Here is a 20,582-nt window from a genome sequence, read left to right as displayed (position 1 = left end):
CTATATATTTTCATTAAAACGTAGCCGCTCTATATTCCCTAAGACTCTCCCATCAATTTGACTTACTAAAGTTACTGCTTCATTACTCCACATGGTGGCGCTAATTAAATAAAGAGGATAAACCTGCAGTGAAGAATATTCGTTGTAAAATTCTGTGAAACTGACACCAATAAATCCACAATTCCTGGTATTTATTCTCATGGAGAACCATAGAGAATAGTCTTGTGATATATTTAAGCAGTAATACACAAGAGGGAGTGCTATAACGTGTCAGCACAGCAGTGCCAATATTACATGTTATAGCATGAACCTCAAGTGTATTATTGTGATTATACCACAGTTTTGAGTTAAAGAGGTTATAAACACTCTAGGTTAAAATAGTTCCATTGCTGCTCTGTTTGTAGCTGCACTGTTTGGCTTGTAAGTGCTGCATCGTTGCTAGTTTACCTGTATGTGGAGGAGTAATACATGGAGAGCTTCGGTTACAGTGCATTACCCGCTGATAACGGCACTCACAGAACATCTCTTAGCCAATCACATTGCAGGGTCAGAACTAACTGTGGTATAATGAGTATCACAGAATGTGACAGTATCATGAAATCATCATTATTGTTGTAATATATTGTGATATTGGGATGGGATGTGACTCCCACCCATAGCAGACATCCTTCTAATGAACGCATTCAGCTGTACAACTATTGCTAACACAGATGTTTAAATGCATACAAACAGCTTGTATCCTCCTTGTGCAGAAGTACTGCCAATAGATGAGTACGATATGGTGCATGATATTGACAAAACATGTCAAACTAAAGCTTAAACATAAATAAGTTAAAGCTATTAAGTAATGCAATTTTTATTTGCTCATATTCAAGACATTATAGCAGCTCTTTCATTGTGTTTAATTCATACTGAGTGACAACTCATACTGTAATAACACTAAAAATCCAATTTACAGTGCAGCCCTAAATAGGACTCTCTTATAGAGAAAACCAAAAACCTATTGGCACCGTGCCTAATGCCAGGTGTGGGTAATAAAGCCTCCCAGCATTGAGCTGTGGAGCATTGGAACGGAACTAACGGTGTTCTTCAGAATGATGTGTTTCATCCAGTACTTTTTGAATGAGTTGGGGAGTTGAGGATGAGGTGGTGTTGTGATGATTTAATATCCTGACATTACTAATACTCTTGCGCCTGGTTTCAATCAATTCTCACAGCAATGCTCTTCTTTAGATCCCTTGATTCTCTTCATTTTACAAGAAACAATGAACAAGCAGGTGTCCCAATACCTTTTTTTCAATTTAGAGTAGCTCATGTATAGCTTAAAAAACGATTTGTGGTATGTAAAATGACATACTGTAACCATAATATCAAACACTGCTGTATCCTATTTTAAATGCCAATCTTGCCAAGGCAAATAAGTCCAGTAAGCATTATACACTGTTATGTCTGACTCATTAATGTTTACATGCCCAACATTTATATACCCCAGCTAATGTTCTAGCTTAGTTGATATTACATGGGCAGCTAATACTTTAATACACTGTGTTCCAAATTATTATGCAAATAATATTTTCTCAGATTTTCCAAAATTACCTATATGAATTGCAGTTATTGTAATTTTCCAGTCATCAACAATTATAGTACAATTGAAAGATTTTTGAACAAACTGCCAATGATAACAGTATAATAAAAAAAAAATAATACACTCAAAATGCACTCAAAATGCATGTTCCAAATTATTATGCACAGCAGAGTTTTCAACCTTTTCATTTTTATGAAGAACAAAAAAATGGTCATTTGTGAAATTATAAGCATTAGCAAGTTATTACAAACTGAAATCAAACAGTTTTCCAGTCAAAACTTTATTCTAGGTGATGTTACATTTGCACATAGGACCCCTTGTTCGAAAGGATCTTCTGAACTCTCTAGTTCATTGAATTTGTCAGGTTTTGGATGGTATCTGCTTCAATTGTCTTGCATGAGGACAGAATACCCTCCCAGAGCTGTTGCTTACATGTGAACTGCCTCACGCCATCCTAGACACTCCTTTTGATGATGCTCCAGAGGTTCTCAATGGGGTTGTGGTCAGGGGAGCATGGGGGCCACACCATAAGTTTGTCCCTTGTGATGCCTATAGCAGCCAGAGATGCAGATGTGTTCTTTGCAGCATGAGACGGTGCATTATCATGCATGAAAATGATCTTGCTGTGGAATGCACGGTTCTTCTTCTTGAACCATGACAGGAAGTGCTGTTTGAGAAACTCCACAAACATTATGGAGGTCATCTTTACCCCTTCAGGGATCCTAAAGGGCCCGACAATCTCTCTCCCCATGATTCCAGCCCAAAACATTACCCCACCTCCTCCGTAGCTTTGTTTGCATGGGGTGTCCATCAACCAGCCATCCACCACTCCATCCATCAGGATCATCGATTGTTGCACGGCACTCAACGGTGAACAAAACAGTTTTGAAGTCAGTCTTCATGTATTGTTTGGCCCACTGGAGCTGTTTCTGCTTGTGTGCAGTGGATAGAGGAGGTCGACAGGATGGCTTATGCACAGCTGCAAACCTCTGAAGGACCCTGCATCTTGTTGTTCGGGGGATGTTGGAGGCACCAGCAGCTTCAAAAACCTGTCTGCTGCTATGACAAGGCATTTTTGCAGCTGCTCTTTTAACCTGTTGTAATTGCCTGTTGGAAAGAGTCCTATATTTTTCCTTATCAGCACGTACACGTGTGTGCTCTGAGTCAGCTACATACTTCTGGATTGTGCGATGATCATGATGAAGTGTCTTGGCAATGTTGATTGTAGTCATGCCTTGACAAAAACACTCCACAATTTGTTGCTTCTCAGCAGCCGACACATCCTTTTTCTTTTCCATTTTGGCTTAAAATGTAGGCTGCTTAATAATGTGGGACAGCCTTCTTAAGTAGTCTTGCTTTTAATTGGACACGCCTGCCAAACTTATTAGCACAGGTGTCTGCAATTGCTTTCAGTGATATAAAGAGCCCTGACGCACATCACCATCAATGAGTTTAACTGACAAACAAAAAAAATCTTATTTTATCACTCCTAAACACTTTTTGCATAATAATTTGGAACACAGTGTATTTCTTCTGATACAAAACAACAAAAATGTCAGAAAATAAGCTATTTCTTTTCTCCTCTCCAAGGTTTACTCCCTCAAAAACATACTGGACAGCTAACCATTACATGAACTCAGGGACTGATGGATTTTTGTCTTTACAGAGACATGCCTTAATTGCAGAATTCCAACTGAGGCAGTTCAGCTAGCCTGGCAACAGACCATGACAACAGGAAAACAGCTAGCAGCTAGATCCTGGATAAAAACAATAAGCATGTGTTCCAATACTTTTGTCCATATAGTGTTTTGTAGCATCACTATTATCCATTTTCAAAAACACAGTATTGAATATTATATATATATATATATATATATATATATATATATATATATATATATATATATATATATATATATATATATATATATGTATTAGTTTACATATAAAGCAGCAGCGGTTCCTTTAGTGTTGTGTTCAACCCCTGACCACTAGATAACTGTTGTACTCTGTTGTTAGATCCCACTGTTGTTGAATACACTGTCTGGCCAAAGTAAACGATGTGGAGTTGCTGAAGTTGGTCAGGTTTAGGTTCAGCAACAGTACGTGCTGAAAGAATGAGGTCAGCTGACTACCTGAATATACTGAATATAGACCAGGTTATTCCATCAATGGATTTTTTCTTCCCTGATGGCACGGCCATATTCCAAGATGACAATGTCAGGATTCATGGAGCTGGAATTGTGAAAGAGTGATTCAGATCTTAACCTCATTGAGAATCTTTGGGATGTGCTGGATGGAGAAGAGCTGCTTTGTGCAGCGGTTGGTCAGACTCTACCATCATCAATGCTGCTGCAAGATCTTGGTGAAAAATGAATGCAACACTGGACTGAAATAAATCTTGTGACATTGCAGAAGCTTATTAAAACAATGCTACAGTGAATGCGTGCTGCAAATAAAGCTAAAGTTAACCACTACAACTAAATTAACATACCCCACAGAACACAATATATAACTCCCACGAGCACCCTCGTGAAGGCCCCCTCCCAACACCGCAGTATGATGTCACTTTATTGGCTACTACATGATGCAAATTGTACAGTTTTCAGCTGAGATTGTGATTTCTCACCAATTTGTAATGAAAAACTCAATGTTTTTAGTATCAGTATATGCAGGGTGCCACACAGGGTGTTTACAGCCATAAAATGTACAAACTCCTGTCTCTCAGTGGAAATTAATGGAAAAAAAAGACACTGATTTTACTCCTAATAGTGCATTGCCACAGCCTGTAACAGCGTAACCCAGCATGACACCATTTCCACAGCAGCTGTAACCCCGTAACACCTACTGAGTTTACAGCTACTGAAGCAACACAAATACGCAGTGCAAATCAGTGGAGTGATTTCCTTCAATGAAAGCAATCAAAAACAGGAGCTTGTTGCTTTGAAGAAAAGCATGTTAATTATAATTGATCTGAAAACACACTGACTTGCCACGTCAGTCATGTCATGGACAGGAACAAGTATTGTGTCCCATGACTTTTGACATGCCCCATGGAAGCTAAACATCACAGCACGGCCCTGGTAGATGTGTGTGTGTAGGGCCTCCTGCATTGAATGGGGATGTGATTTCTGGCACAGACACTTTTCTGTTGACACAGTCGATTCTGACCAGACGTCGGCGGCCATGATCACTACCATCCGTTGTGTTGTCCACTATGAGTGGTGATGCCATCTATTACACCAACTATCAATCCTCATTAATTCACATTACCCTGTCTTGAGTACACAGGCCAGTGTTCAACCTCACTCACAAGATAACACCTTATACAACACAACAGATGTGGGAGTTCTGAAGCTGTCCTCTGACATACATGCATACATACTGCATACTCATCATACGCATCATTGAATGTGATGAGCATGACTTGGATGGTGAAGAACAGAAAATGCTATGACTTCTAAAGCTGAGCTTCTATAATTGAAGCTGAAATAAAGGAAAAGTCTGGATGTACTAAACACTGAACATTGTGTTTTTGATGCTAACGATTACAAGCTATTCCAGAACTATCAAAGCCCACTAATCCCTAATTCATCCCAGAAGTACTGCATGGGGCACTATCAATCCAGAGAAGATGATTTAACATATTCACAGCTCAGTACTGAGGGCTTTATACCCCTCTTATACCCCATTCATCTGGTGGTCGTTGATTGATGTGGAGCAACTAGGCCTGTCACAATAAAACAAATTTAGTGGACGATATATTGTCCCAGAAGTTATTGCGATAAATTATATTTTTGTCATTTTAAGCCTATTAAATTCCACTGACATGATGATAACAGAATAGCATAAAAAAGCAATTCTACACTTTTTAAAGACTGCAAAAATTGAATCAATCATATGTTATAATTTAAATATATACTTATTTCTTCACCTACTTTAGTGCGCACTGTGGACTAAAGCATGACTGGCTAAAATACTGTTCACTGCTATATATTTAAACAAACATACAAATAAACACAATAGACGATATTACGATTCTCAAAAATTATTGAGGTCATGTTTATTTATTGTACGATAAATCGATATTGCAATTATTGTGACAGACCTAGGAGCAAACGACATCATTATTACCTGCTGCTGAGCTTCCACACCATGTGCCAAGTAGGAGATAGGGGTTCAATTCCCGGTCTGGTTAAGTATGCTGTGCAACACCAAATTGAGCCTTTCAGAAAGTCTGGATAAGAGTGTCAGCTAAATGTCATTAACATAAATTGTAAATGGTGCCAATAGGATCTGTTTTCTCCTCCAAAGAGTCCTATCTACTGGCAATACATCACCACATTGATTAGACAAGCTGTATGCATTAGCAACATAAAGAAGGATAAATGGTGAACAAATGTCCAAAATTATTTGCACAATTGGTGGAAAAATGTCTAAAAACTAAAAATAAGAAACATTCTGCTCATCTATTTAGAAGTAAGTGTCTTCATATAGTACATGTCCAGTATACTGCATTTATGTAAATTCCTAGGCTCTGGATAACATAAGCTCGCAGATCCAGATTACAGGCTAGTTCTAAATACACTTTGAGCCAAAGTGGAACATCACTAAACAAGACAAGATTTAATCCAGGACCAAAAAATCCAGACCTACATGTTTATCTGAGTGCATTCGTAAGCAGCAGATCAATATCACGCTCCCAGCATCGTGACGTTCTTCTCACAGTGTGCTATGCGGCGAGCGTAGATATTTGTCAGGATTCAGACACCTCGGATTCCGTTACATGCCTCTCATCAATAATTCATGCCTTCCTTTAGTTAAGACATTGATTTCCCTTCTTTTCTTTCATTGCCTTTTCCTTGCCTCGCAGGTGAAGTTAATCTCAATTTTCCTCACGAATCGATTGCAGTTAAAACACCTGTCCCAACAGCGAAGGAGCCTCCTGCAATCCCCCTGCAATAGATGGTGGGAGCAGCAGGAACATAGCCTAGCTAATAAATATAGGACAAAGCAAATCCAGGACACGTCTGGGCTTGGGAACCCAAGAGCCGGCCAGGGAGAGGAGGTAGCTGAGCCAGGCTGGATCTGACAGGGAAAGATGACTGGTTGGGGGCCAGTAGTGAGTGTCTCTCTATCTCCCTCGCTCTCTCTCTCAGCCTTCATCTCAGTCTTCTCTGTCACTGCTGGTGATTCTGTTTTCATCAGCATCTCTGACACTATTCTGTTTCTGTTGCCTTTCTTCACAGGTCAGTCCTTATCTTCAGAGAATCTGCTAGATCTACTTTGGTGCACACCGGGTAAAGACAGATGAGATCCCAAGATTTTGAGGTTTAATATGGGATGTGTTTGCGATACAGGCCCAAACGAATTAATCTCGAAACACATGACACATTACAATAACACGTTACTACCTGTGTTACATTGGGATGTGGGGGGAGTATGCATTAAAGGGTGAAAAAAATAGACCAAAGACTATTCTAATCACCATGTGGAACCAATATTATAACACATTAATTATCCAATGTTACAAAACTTACAAAACTCCAACTTTAACCTATAAAATAGACTGGTTTGGGCACAAATCTGTTTAAAAATGTTTTTTAAACAAAGGACCCTATTTTTACAATCTATAGCCCACCGGTCAATTGTGTATCGCACAATTAGGGTGTGTCTGTGTGTTTTGGTATCATCAGGGCTCCAAAAATATGTGAGGCACAAAATGCACAAAAGGCATGTACTAATTCTCTTAATTAACTATGAGTGAGTTTTGGGCATAACATGAAATAAACCAATCAGTGTGTCACTTTCCGTTCCCTTTAAAAAGGCAGGTGTGCTCTGACTTTGGCGCTTTCATATCTTAACAGCAAGGCGCTGACCTGCACGTTCACACTGTGAAATTATGCCAGCAGCTCATTTATGGGAACAGCAATGTTATTTTATTCTCTATTCTGTTTATTGTTGAGTTAAAAGTTGGGTCTCTGATGATTGACTGTTGTCTAGGTTCTTTTCAGTCAGTGGATCACCTGTTTTCTGCCGCCAAAATAGAAACATGGCAGAAATTTACCTGAACACACCTTACTTCCAGACCACAATGGCCATAAGTGTAGATTCATTCCTAAACCCTGACTCTATTTTAACGGTGCAGGTGCAAGACGTGAAAATAGACTGTTGACAGGGTGTAAAATAGCAAAGAGCATCACAACGCGCTAGTTCAGAGTGTACGATGAAGCCCATTGTGTTTGTGGACATCCCTTCTAATAAACACTTTCAGCTACTTCAGATTACATCAATTGCTGACCCAGCTTGTCCTGATGCAAAAAAAAAACTGTTGGGTCCTTAAACTTCTCCACTCCACAGCTTCTTATTCTGGGCACATGTGCTTACTGACCACTGTGTGTGTGTTTGTGTGTGTGTGTGTTTGCTCACTACTGTGTAGGTCTGTGTTGACTGCACACACTGGCATGTCCTTGTCTTGTCTAGTCCCTGTATAGAAGCAACAGGCAACAGAACAGGACTCTCTGGAGCAGATAAACATGAACATTCTGGCACCAAGCCTAATGCTAGGTATGGGCTATATGGGTATAAAGCCCCCAAGTATTGAGCTGTGGAGCAGTGGAACAGTGTTCTCTGGAATGATGTTTCTCAATCGAATATTTTTGAGATGAGTTGGGGAGTTGGGGATGAGGTGTGGTTGGTTGGTGATTCTCCAACATCCTGACCTCACTAATATTCTTGTCACTGAGTGCTCCAAAATCTAGCAAAAAGCCTTTTCTGGACAGTAGAAATTGGATAACCTCTTCATGCTCTTGATTTTGTAACACAAAAGACATAAGCAGGTGTCCAAATACTTTTTTTTACTTTTAGAGATAACAGAATGCTGATACACACATTACAAACTGTAGATTAAATGCTCAACCTGTCTATGTAAAAGTGGGTCTATGTAAAAGTGGGTTAAACTGGAAAGTGGCTCAAGTGACTGCTGTAATCCTTACCTGACTGAACTCTAACTGCGATTAGGGTAAGCTATGACGAAAGGAGAGACGTAGCGAAATATCCGCAAAGACCGCTATATTGAACTAGTTTTGGGAACCACAGGGCATCTCTTGATACGATACTGTCATGATATGTTGCCCATGATAAAGATGATATGACAATACTGTGATTCTGCGATACTCAATACATCCCAAGACAATTCTCAAAATGTGTTACTGTAGAGAATAAAATACTTCTAAATGAACAAATTCCAGGATTTGATTATTGGTTTCAGTTTCACAGAATTAGACGACTAATAGTTTTCACAGCAGATTTACCCTATTCATTTGATTAGCACCACCACGTGGAGTAATGAAAGTAAGTCAAATTGGGGGGGTCAGTCTTTAGAGTTTAAAGTGCCTATATTTAAATAAAAATATTGATATATGTATCAATAACGTATTGCAATACTCCTTGATAAAACTTGCTTTTTACTCCAGAGAAAGGGATGTTTTGCAGACTTTTCCCCAAACTACTGCTTGCTATACACAAAACGAACTGCTGAGCTTCTTTAAGCCAAGTCCCTGAGACCGAAAGGTCATTGTGGTTTAAATTGGTACACGAGAACGTGATTTATTGAAGCTCGCCTGAAGCTTTGAGGGGGTTTAGAACAAGCAGGTGGACTGGGCTACCATTCTGCCGCAGTTGTTAGCAGGACTCACAAGCTCCCTGGGCTCTGGCGACTCACGAGCTAGCAGCCCAGACGGCAGAGGCCTGGTTTGTTTTCTCACTTGGTGGACCGGTGACAGCTGGACTCGTAGCTCATCCTCACCCCGCCTCCTTCCCATGCAAAACCTTGAGGACAAACCTTCAGCTTGTGCCTGTTGTCAAAGAAATCTTTCTAGGCTCCGTTACGGCGGATGACACAACTGGCATTATTTCCTTCAGGGTCAAGTTGTTTTCCTATCCGTCTCAACGGGGATTCTGTCAGATTAGCCACAGGTGCTTGTGATTGGTTGGCGATTCATTGAGAAGGCTTGCACCTGACAGCACATGGTCACAGGAAAGAATGTACCTTCATGTCAGCACGAATCAATTTTAAAGAATACGTCTTCCAGGAATTCTTATCCAAAGAATGATCATTCTTCCTGACCCACAGTGGACCGAGTAACAGAGTACTGGCTGCATAGCGGCCGCTCCCATCCTGAAGACCATAAACCATTGGCATTTACTCTTGTTATTCTCAGAATTTGTGGCCGGAGTTCTGAATGGTCAGGAGAAACAGCAGAAATACTGCAATAGTTCTGTTTGACTGCTTCCAGCAATGCGTTGCAATGTATTGGGGAAGCTTTATAGATCTCTCATTCAACCACATAAAATGCTGTAGCAGACAACAATAGATTTAAGGCATTATCACGCTTAGTGATAGTCCGTACCAAGGACCGATTCTTGTTAATGGACACGCCTCATTATCGTAAACACTTCCTTTCAGACATCAGTTGATTCATTGGATACAAACACTCAATGGGGAAAGAACTGCATTTTTGTCATGGCATATTGGCATGCAGTCATGTGACAAAGTGGAACAATCATGCGACCACACACATGGCAACGGAGCAGATACCTACCACCCATACATTAAACTGCACCAGAGTTTCTTGAAGAGAACTACAGATAACCAATTTTAGGGGATCGCAAAATAAAAAAGCTTTCACAATTGATTAAACATACCAAATTCTCAGAGCGATTTCCTTGGCCTGGAAAAAACACTAGTGTGAAAACACCCCCAGTGCAAGGGTCAGAAACTATAGGCCAGAGACCAGTACAGTTTGGTGATTTCTAGCTATAGCACACTGACTAAACATGCCAATTATCTGATTTGTTTAATCAGGTGTTTTTAAGCAAGAAAATCACCAAACTGCAGGAATGCACCTCTCAATGGCTCTCAGCCTTTCAAAGTTTCCCACTCCTGATTAAGAGGGGATTGTCAATTTCAAATCATAAATATTTTGAATGTGTTTGAAAGGCCACACCATTGTGATTGACTGGATGTTTTTTTTTTTGTTGCATGGTGGCACATTTGTACAATTTTTTCCCTGATTACTGTTCACACAACACAATTTTAGCTCTGATTTTCGAGTTGCAGACTGTTTTTATAGATTTCCCATAAAAATGGCAAATTAGCTTTCGCTCTGAATTGGGTTTGTCAATATGGATGCTGAAAGATGCAATGCCTCGCAAGCCCCTGCCAGATATCTAGCAGGTTTAACATCTGGACCTGTCTGTGATTTTAAATCCAGTGGAGTGAAAAGTGTGACTGGAAGTTAGTACAGCAATTACCTAAAACAATCACGGTGCTAAATGCAGGGTAATGAGAAAGTCATGGTTAAAATTATTTCTTTATCTTCTTTTTTGTGTGTGTTTTTGCTGCAAATCAGCCCAAAGAAAATTTGTGACCCCATGTCAGTCATGTATATGTTCAACACACCCACATTGTCTAGTGTGAAGTTCTGTAATGTGAAGAGTAAAACAATCTGATGTCTGATGCCAAAAGTTCCGCAGTGTGTCCTTAGTACAAGTTGCAACACCACAGTGAAGCTTATTAGAGTAGCATTTTATCCTTCAAACGTAAAGTACTGTTATTATGTGATTCTAAACAATGATCGCTATAGCCCAACCTTAGAGTCGTAGATAATAAAATGTAATTGTGGGTGGAGTGTGGATTATTTATCCATGCTCTGTATTAGTTATTTGTGTATGAGGTTTCTGGCACTGTTGAATCTAAGCAGGAAGCTGTAAAAGCACGTATCAAGAAGCTGTGATGCTTTTACCTTGCAACTGCAAGGCTTCCAAGACTGGAGCAGTGGCGTATAAAGCGAATAGGATATAGTGAATAGGATTATAAAAAATACGGGAGTAAATATCACCTCAGTCATTCACAGAGCTCAATCCTTTAACAAGGGAAACCAATCAGAAGCCAGTCCCACTCACTGGAACTGAAACTGACTTCATTATGAGGAAGATGAGCTCTTTTGAATGGAGAGGTTGTAGAAAACACAGGCATGGACCTCTATTATACAGTCTGTTACACCGGCTCTGCCCACAGCTGCTGTTCCAGAATGTTTGGACGGCCTAGGCCGGCTATAATTGCAGAATAACCACACAGTCTTTGAAGCGAGGATCTGCTTGCTGGCAGCGTGTTTGGGGTTGCTCTGTGATTTCAGCCCTGACTTGAACTGCAGCTGGCCTGAAACAGAACGTGAAAGTTGTGTAGTCGTGTAAGCGGCGGCGGCGGCTGTTCTGGGAGGGCTCAAAAAAACATGGACGGGGTGGTGAGGTGAGCGAGGAGAAGTTTAGCTAAAATTAAACAGGGGACTGTCATTATGGCTGAGCAGCGCCGCCAGCGTCGGGGCAGCCCATGCAGGGCTGCATGTTTGTGGCGATGAGATTGACCGGTGGCTGGGGCTGCGGTTCGGTCTGCAGCCACATCATCTGACCTCACCTCAGAATGCCTGCAGAGTGCTTTTGAATAAACACAGCCTGCGAATGACTCCAAATACAAAAGCTATATCAGTCCACCGTGAGCTCTTCTGAGAATCCGGCCGTGTTTCCTGTGTTGTTTTGGCCAAACTGCTACGAGTCCCCCAAGTCATTTTGCAGACATGAGAGGAAAAGTAGAAAAGGGAAGAAATAAGAGTGAAAAACTCCAGTCGTTGTTTTCTAGGAGAGGCTGTGAGGGAGGGAAGGGTGCGGCAGAGTTAATAAGATGTTTACCTTTTGCTGAAAGCTCCCCGCTGCCTCTCACGTCTTAATTTCCAAACCACAATAATTACTAGTCGGTTTGATTAATTATGCCCCAACAATATGCTGCCTGTGCACACGCCACGAGGGCTAATTAACGAACAGGATGGGCTGGGACAATTAGAGCTCTTCTCGTGGTATTAGATGTAGCGGTTATAGCTGTGTGAATTCTCTTTATATATATATATATATATATATATATATATATATATATATATATATATATATATATATATATATATATATATATATATATATATATATATATATATTTGTAGTTCTATAATTACAGTAGGACTGTAGTCCTGTATCTGTTTCTCTGCATGCTTTATTATCATCCTTTTCCCCTGTTTTGCAATGGTCAGCACACCACTGGACGACCACAGAGCAGCTATGGTGGTGGTGTATGAATTGCTAGTGTGTTTTGCTGGTATGAGTGGATCAGATACAGCAGTGCTGCTGGAGTTTTTAAACACCTCGATTCACTGCTGGATTGAGAATAGTCCACCAACAGTGTCCTGTAAGCACTGTCCTGTATGCACTCTCCTGTAAGCACTGTCCTGTAAGCACTTATGAAGGACTAAAGGATGACCAACACACATCTATAAGGTGGAGCAGCTATAGGTAGGAGTGTCTAATAGAGTGGAGGACAGTGAGTAACCACAGTGGTAATAAAGTATGCAGAGAAACAGAAGGTCTACAATCTGTAATTATAGAACTACAAAGTGCTCCTACAGTATATATGATTAGTAGAAACAAAGAGGTGGTCTTAATGTTATGCTTAATCCCTGTACATATATAGCTGCCCCTCCTCTCAATGGTCTAAGATGCTGTGAATGCATAGACAGAACCTCCACTGTGCCTTAATGCAGAGCTATTCATCCCACCACCACCCCACCCCCCTCCACATCCTCTCTCTCCTCCACTCCTCCTCCCTTTCACCTTCCCCTGGCCCAAATGAAGTCATATACATTAGGCCGTATGACGCTATGGAATGAGTTATAGGACCCTGTCAGAGGGGGCTGAGATTCCAGTCATTTTTCCGTCCCCTCCCCAGAACGCTCCTTTTTTTCTCCCGCACACTAAAGGTGGACACTCCATTCATTCATTTCAGCCACCGCTCTCTAGGGGACCGAGAATTCAATCTAGATGCCAAGACCTGCTGCAAAGGTCAGAACCTGCTGGACGCCACCATCATTCATCACACTTTTATTGAGATCTACATCAACATCTCATCTCGACCGCACTTCAAAACAAGTCCTGAACCAGCAGGATCTATCTGATAGGACGTGAGCTTGCCGCTAGACGTCAGCACGCCTGATGGCCGGCCAGCCTGTTTAAGTTCTGACCACAGTTTAGCACTGTCTCGTCTTGGGATCTCATTAAAGGAGATGATAGCTGCGGCGTAAATTAGAATGCTGGGCTGCTTCTTCAGCTGGGGACCGGGATGCCAGACATCAACAGAGCACGTAGACCCATTTTAGAAGAAATCACAGGCACGATGATTGACAGCTGTCTGCTAAACATATCTGCCATTATATAAATATAAATATACGTGCCTGTACATACTCACATACACACACAGACACATGTATACAGACACACATTGTTACATGCACATATGGCCCATTCTAGAAATTGCGGGTACATTTCAAGCATGAAAATATTCAATGTATCTGTTTACTTGTTAAAAGAGTTGATATTTTTCATTATTTTGACCCATAACTCACATAAACATGTGCTAACCAGACTAGATTCCACATGTTCACATTTTTTCCAACAATTCACGGAAAATTGAATGGGAGACTCACTTAATATCACAATAAAAGTTTTGACTGTTGACAGATTTTATGCAGTTTCAAATATATCATATATTCTAAGATAGATAGATAGATTTATTAATCCCAGAGAGGAAATTCTAAACATTAATTGGTGAAATTACATACCACACAAAATTTAGATATTAAGTTGAATTGATTTTGTAACTGTTAATAGTGTAAACACAACACATGATAATTGTACTTGATTGTTTATTCTAAAAAGGAAACTGACTGTATAAATAAGGAGCTGGAAACAGTCAAAAGGGTGTGGGCTGGGAGTCACTTAATTAATATTTTAAGTAAACATTGTGCCCAAAAGATAAACTGAGTTTTATTAATAGTTAAAATGTATTAGTATTATTATTCAGAATTTTTGTAAATTGTTTATTTTTTGAAAAGCATCTATTACATTACTTATTTTGTTATATTATTATTTTATACAAAATCAGATTCTTGGTAAGTTGGGAAGACAAATTATTATTTCTTCTGAATGAAAAATAAACATTTGTTAATTTTATTTAAAATGAATAGTATAAATGAATAAAAAAATAATAGAATTTATATTTTTTCAGAGTTTTTTCAAATTGCCAAGAATACTGTGATATATTTTTAAAGTCATATCGCCCACCCCTAACAGACTCACACACTGCAAAGAAGATCCCAGCATCATTAACACACAGGCTCATATGCCCAAACTTGATAGAAGATACCTTCACCTTATCTTATCATCTTATCTTGTACCTTCAGTGGAGGATGAAGGAAGGAGGAGGAGAGTATGTTACCTGTCAGTGCTGCTGGAGCTCGTGCTCCTCCACAATGGCCGAGCGTGGGACGCTCACAGCCTCCTGCTCATCCTCTTCTGAGTCTGTGTACAGTCCTGTGTGTCCTGTGTGAATCTCCTCTACCGTCACTGTCTGCTGCTGCACGTGAGATGACAGATAGACCACCAACCGTGAACTGGTCACTATAGACCTGCTGCACGAGAAGACCCCCAGTCCTCCAGTGTGGACCCCCTTCACCGGCCGAGCAGGAGCTCGTGCTCTCTCCGCGCGCGCTCTCTCTGCCTCTCTCTGTCACACACACACGCGCACACACTCACTCCTCAGCCACGCGCTCCCCGGCCCCGCCCTCCGCCCGGCTACGGCGTAACGCACGCACATTGACGGCTTCAGGTAGCCAAACGCACGCACGCGGTTTGTTTATGTGTTCGCCCGTTTGTTTATTTGTTTGTTTATCTCTCGGTTCCTGCACATCCCACAATCACAGGTTAATAGAAAATGGAAATGCACGCTCTTCTCGCATCCAGTGCACCTCCTATCTCGTGCACAAACGCGTTCTTTTAGGGGTCCATTCAGAACCGACGACCACCGTCTCCCCAGCTGACAGAGAACGTTATAAGAACGTTTAACAATGTTTCTGAAAAGGTTGCCAGAAGATTAGCTTCTAACGTTACATAAATGTTCTAAAAAGATAACGTTGATTATGTGTGACATAATAATGGTTCGCATTATAACGTTATTAAAACGTTTCTCACACAATAACGTTTTTCAGCTGGACACACTGACTGATGTTATGGGAACATTAAACATTAAAGCAACATTCCCAAATTCCAAAAACGTTAAAAAAAAAGCGTTAATTAAGAACGTTTCAAGAACATTTAGGAAATATGACAGATTTGCCTAAAGCGTTAGGGAAATAATGCTGCAGGAACGTTCTGATAACGTTTTCCAGCTGTACAAACTAACCAATATGGAAACGATAAGCATTAAAGTAACGTTCCCTAAACGAAAAGTACAAAAGTGTCAGTGACGCTGCAGCAACGCTGCCAGAACGTTTAACACAAGCTTTAAATAATAAAAAAAAACGTTTCGATAACGTTAAAAAAAACGTTACAGATTTAGCTAAGATTCTGTAAATCAAAAAGTTGTAACGTTCAAGAAACGTTCTACCACCAACCGCGTGTAAACAATAACACAGCCGGGCTTGCTATAATGGTCGCGGTGCCCTTGGTGGTCGGTGGTAGTGGTATTGATGGTGTCAGTGGGATCAGTGGTGGTCCCCGGGCTCGCGTTGCCCTCACGTGCGCGCGCCGCTTTCAGTTCCAAAAGAGCACGAGCCGTCCAACCGAACCCGCGTGTTGCGAAACCCCGAAAAAAGCCGTTCAGAACAACAGCGCAGACCACCGCGAGACCACCGCGCCCCCCCTCCTCCTTCTCCTGCTCCGTGCTCCAGCGGCGGCGGCACCTCGTCCATCCACTCCCGGCGGCGCTGCCCCTCCGCTGCTGCTCGCGTACCGCGGTCCGCACATCACACGCGCATCCCGGTGTCTTCACCGTCCGTCCGAATGCCCTGTCCGGATCCTCAGAGATGCGCAGGTTCAGCTTTTTGGGGAATGTATTGTCCGTTTTCCGTCATCCACGCAACATCCCACAGGCCCCGCCCCCGGCGCTTCTGATTGGCTCAGGCCCCTCGAGGTGTCTCCGCTACGGAGCCGCATTTAAAGTAAACACGCGGGCACGCACGCTCACGCGGGCACACGCATCTGGCCTGCTGTGGGGAGGCTCAAGTCAAATCAAGCAGCTTTATTGTCTATACTGCATATGTACAGCACATACAGAGGAATTACGTTACTCTCCTTCCCAAAGTTACAGCAAGTACAGCAATATAAAATGATAAATGAAAACAAAAGGATGAGATAGTAAATGTACAATACAACAAGGACACAGATATAGATATACGTGAGACAAAAAACACGAGACAATAGTATAAGGGTCCGGAGACCTTCTTGACTTCTTGAAATGCAACACACACACATCATACACCCCTATCATTGGTTTTATAGATGACTTCAGAACGGTGTGTGATGATTTTATATATATACAGTGGTGTGCAAAAAGTGTTTGCCCCCTTGTTAAAACATACCATCACTGTGGTTTCTGACACCTGAGTACACTGTCTCTAGCCACACCCAAGCCTGATTTTTGCCACACCTGTCCTCAATCAAGACATCACTTAAATAGGACCTGTCTCACAAAGTGAAGTCCACCAAGAGATCCTTAAAAGCTACACATCATGCCTTGGTCCAAAGAAATTCAGGAAAAATTCTGAAAGAAGGTAATTGAGATCTCTCAGCAAATACAGCGAACCAGAGTGAGAGCCATTGTCCACAAATGGTGAAGACATGGAACAGTGGTGAACCTTCCCAGGAGTGGCCAGCTGCCCAAAATTACCACAAGAGTGCAGCGACGACTCATCCAAGAGGGTACAAAAGACCCCACAACAACATCCTAATAACTGCAGGCCTCACTTGCCTCAGCTAAGGTCAGTCTTCATGCCACTACCATCAGAAAGACACTGGGCAAAAATTGCCTAAATGGCAGAGTTCCTAGACGAAAAACACTGCTGAGCAAAAAGAACATTAAAGGTTGTCTCAATTTTTCCAAAACACATCTTGATGATCCCCAAGACTTTTGGGAAAACATTCTGTGGACCGATGAGACAAAAATTGAACTCTTTGGAAGGTGTGTGTCCCAGTACATCTGGCGTAAAAGAAACACTGCATTCCAGAAAAAGAACAGTATACCAATAGTAAAACATGGTGGTGGTAGTGTGATGGTCTGGGGCTGTTTTTCTGGTGTCAGGGCCTGGAAGACTTGCTGTGATAAATGGAAATACATTCTGCTGTCTACCAAAAGATCCTGAAGGAAAATGTCTGACCATCTGTTCGTGACCTCAAGCTGAAATGAACTTGGGTTCTGCAGCAGGACAATGATCCAAAACACACCAGCAAGTCCACCTCTGAATGGCTGAGGAAAACAAAATGAAGACTTGGGAGTGGCCTAGTTAAAGTCCTGACCTGAATCCATTTGAGATGCTGAGGCATGACCTTAAAAAGGCAGTTTATACTCAAATACCCTCCAATGTGGCTGAATTATAACAATTCTGCAAAGATGAGTGTAAACGCTGTAAAAGACTGATTGCAAGTTGATCGCAAATGCTTGGTTGCAGTTGTTGCTGCTAAGGGTGCCCCGACCAGCTATTAGGTTTAGGGGGCAATCACTTTCTCACACAGGGTCATGTAGGATCGGATTTTTTTCTCCCTTAATAATAAACACCTTTATTTAAAAATAGTATTTTGTGTTAACCTGTGTTGTCTTTGACTAATATTTAAATTGGTTTGATGTTCCGAAACATTTAAGTGTGACAAACATGCAAAAAATCTGAAAATCAGGAAGAGTGAAAACACTTTTTCACACCACTGTATATTAATTTATTCATGGCAGTATACCCTGGACAGGTGTCAATCCATCGCAGAAGTATTTAAGTATTTACTCACCCATCCACTTAATTAAACCAAGCACTTAGGAATGCAGACTGCTTCTACAAACATTAGCTAGCTCAGGAGCTCAGTGAATTCCAACACTGTGGTACAGTGATAGGATGCAGCACCTGTGCAAGAAGTCCAGTCATGAAATTCCACTACTCACTACTAAATATTCCACAGCCAACTGTCAGTGATATTATAACACAGTGGAAGAGACTGGAAACGACAGCAACTCGCTCTGTCAGTGTAAAATAACAGAGGGGTTTGTTTATTTGTTTATTTTCTCTAGGTTTGTGCACATCTCTCAAACACTGGTTTACAGAAAGTAAAGAAATGCATGTGCTTCTCGCATCCAGTGCACCATCTATCTCATGCACTGGATGTGAACTCGTGCAAACTGCATGAAATGGGTTTCCCTTGCCGAGCAGCTCCACCCGAGCCTCACATTAACAAACGCAATACAGGTAAGTGGATACTTTTGTCAAAATTGTGTGTATATACAGTACCAATGAAAAGTTAAAACACTCCCCTTCTTTTTTCTTTATTATTTTCTAAATTGTAGGTTATTATTGAAGACATCAAAACTATGTAATCACTCATATGCAATTATAAAGTAAACAAAAAGTGTTAAAACAAGCCAAAATATGTTTTGTACTTTAGATTCTTCAAAGTAGTACCTTTTGCTTTGATGCCAACTTTGCTCAGTCTTGGCTGATTCTTCCAGTCAGCTTCATGACTTAAAACCTGGAATAGTTCTCCAACTATCTTAAAGGAGTTCTAGAGGTGCGGAGCATTTGTTAAATGCTTTTTCTTTACTTTGCACTCCAACTCATCCTAAACCTCATGTTTTGTGTTTTTAATTCAGTTGTTTGTGTACATCTATAATCTAACTGCATGTGAGTTTTTTCATATTTTTAAGTCTTTAATATTAATTTACACTGTTGTAAATAATAATACAAATAAAGAACAAATATTAATGATAATGTGTGTCCACTTTTGTGACTTTTGACCTCTGATACATGGAAAATCAGTCACCACCTCTTTTACAATTGTCTCTAATGCATCACTAAGCAGCCAATTGGCAGATCATTTAACACAATGGGAGCACTGAGCACTGGCTCATTAAATATGTTTGGATGAACAGAGAAGAAAACAGAGCAAATTAGATTTTTGGTGAACTCTTCCTTTTTTTAGAATAACACAGGATGAAGTTATTTTATTTCACTCTACTGCCATCTTGTGTTCAAATGCAGAACCAACACTCCCTCAAACCCAAAATCATTCATTCACTCCCTATCCTAATGTATAGTCATGGGGAAAATAAATACAGCTTTGAAAAAAAAATAGAGAGCACTTAAAAATGATAAGTTTCTTTGATTTTACCAAACTGAACATATTCAGAATATATAATCAAGAGGAACATGGATGGTCACAAGTCTTCAAACCAGGCTGAACTGCTTGAATGTGGCATAAGGTTATCCAAAAGCAGTGTGTAAGACTGGTGGAGGAGAACATGCCAAGATGCATGAAAACTGTGATTAAAATCCAGGGTTATTCCACCAAATATTGATTTCTAAACTCTTCAAACTTTATGAATATTAACTTGATTTCTTTGCATTATTTGAGGTCTGAAAGCTCTGCATCTTTTTTTGTTATTTCAGTCATTTCTCATTTTCTGCAAATAAATGTTCTAAATGACAATACTTGTATTTGGAATTTGGGAGAAATGTTGTCCATAGTTTATAGAATAAAACAACAACGTTCATTTTACTCAAACATAAACCTATAATAGCTAAAACAGAGTACACCAGCACAAACATACTAAAACACCACCATCATGTCACTGCAGTGCTGAGAATAATCATAGCTGCTCTGTGGTGGTCATAAACTTTTGATTCTTAACTGCCCTCTGGTGGATGTTCTGCTCGTAATGGACACATAAGTATGTGGGCAGTGAATGTAACATTTTAACTGGATGAAACTTTTGTTGTTTAGTTCATTCAGTATGTAGAAGGGAGACTTTTGAATTTGTATGACGGTACCTTGTTGGAATATGGAATTATAATGCATTGCTTAC

General features: G+C 40.6%; 1 protein-coding gene across 1 annotated transcript in view; it reads right to left on the bottom strand.

Moving 5' to 3' along the window:
• The window catches only part of LOC103047171 (exostosin-1c), a 111,881-nt gene extending 95,265 nt beyond the window's left edge, over positions 1 to 16,616 (bottom strand). The window contains exon 1 of the mRNA XM_007247882.4: positions 14,964 to 16,616. The gene's annotated coding sequence lies outside the window, so the exon portion shown is untranslated. The remainder of the gene's footprint in view (positions 1 to 14,963) is intronic.
• Between the last annotated feature and the right edge of the window lie 3,966 nt (positions 16,617 to 20,582).

The sequence above is a fragment of the Astyanax mexicanus genome, chromosome 3 (genome assembly GCF_023375975.1).
Source record: "Astyanax mexicanus isolate ESR-SI-001 chromosome 3, AstMex3_surface, whole genome shotgun sequence".
In the NCBI taxonomy this organism is placed as follows: Eukaryota; Metazoa; Chordata; class Actinopteri; order Characiformes; family Acestrorhamphidae; genus Astyanax; species Astyanax mexicanus.
Note: the sequence above shows the minus strand (reverse complement) of the source record. Positions and strands in the feature narration are given on the sequence as shown.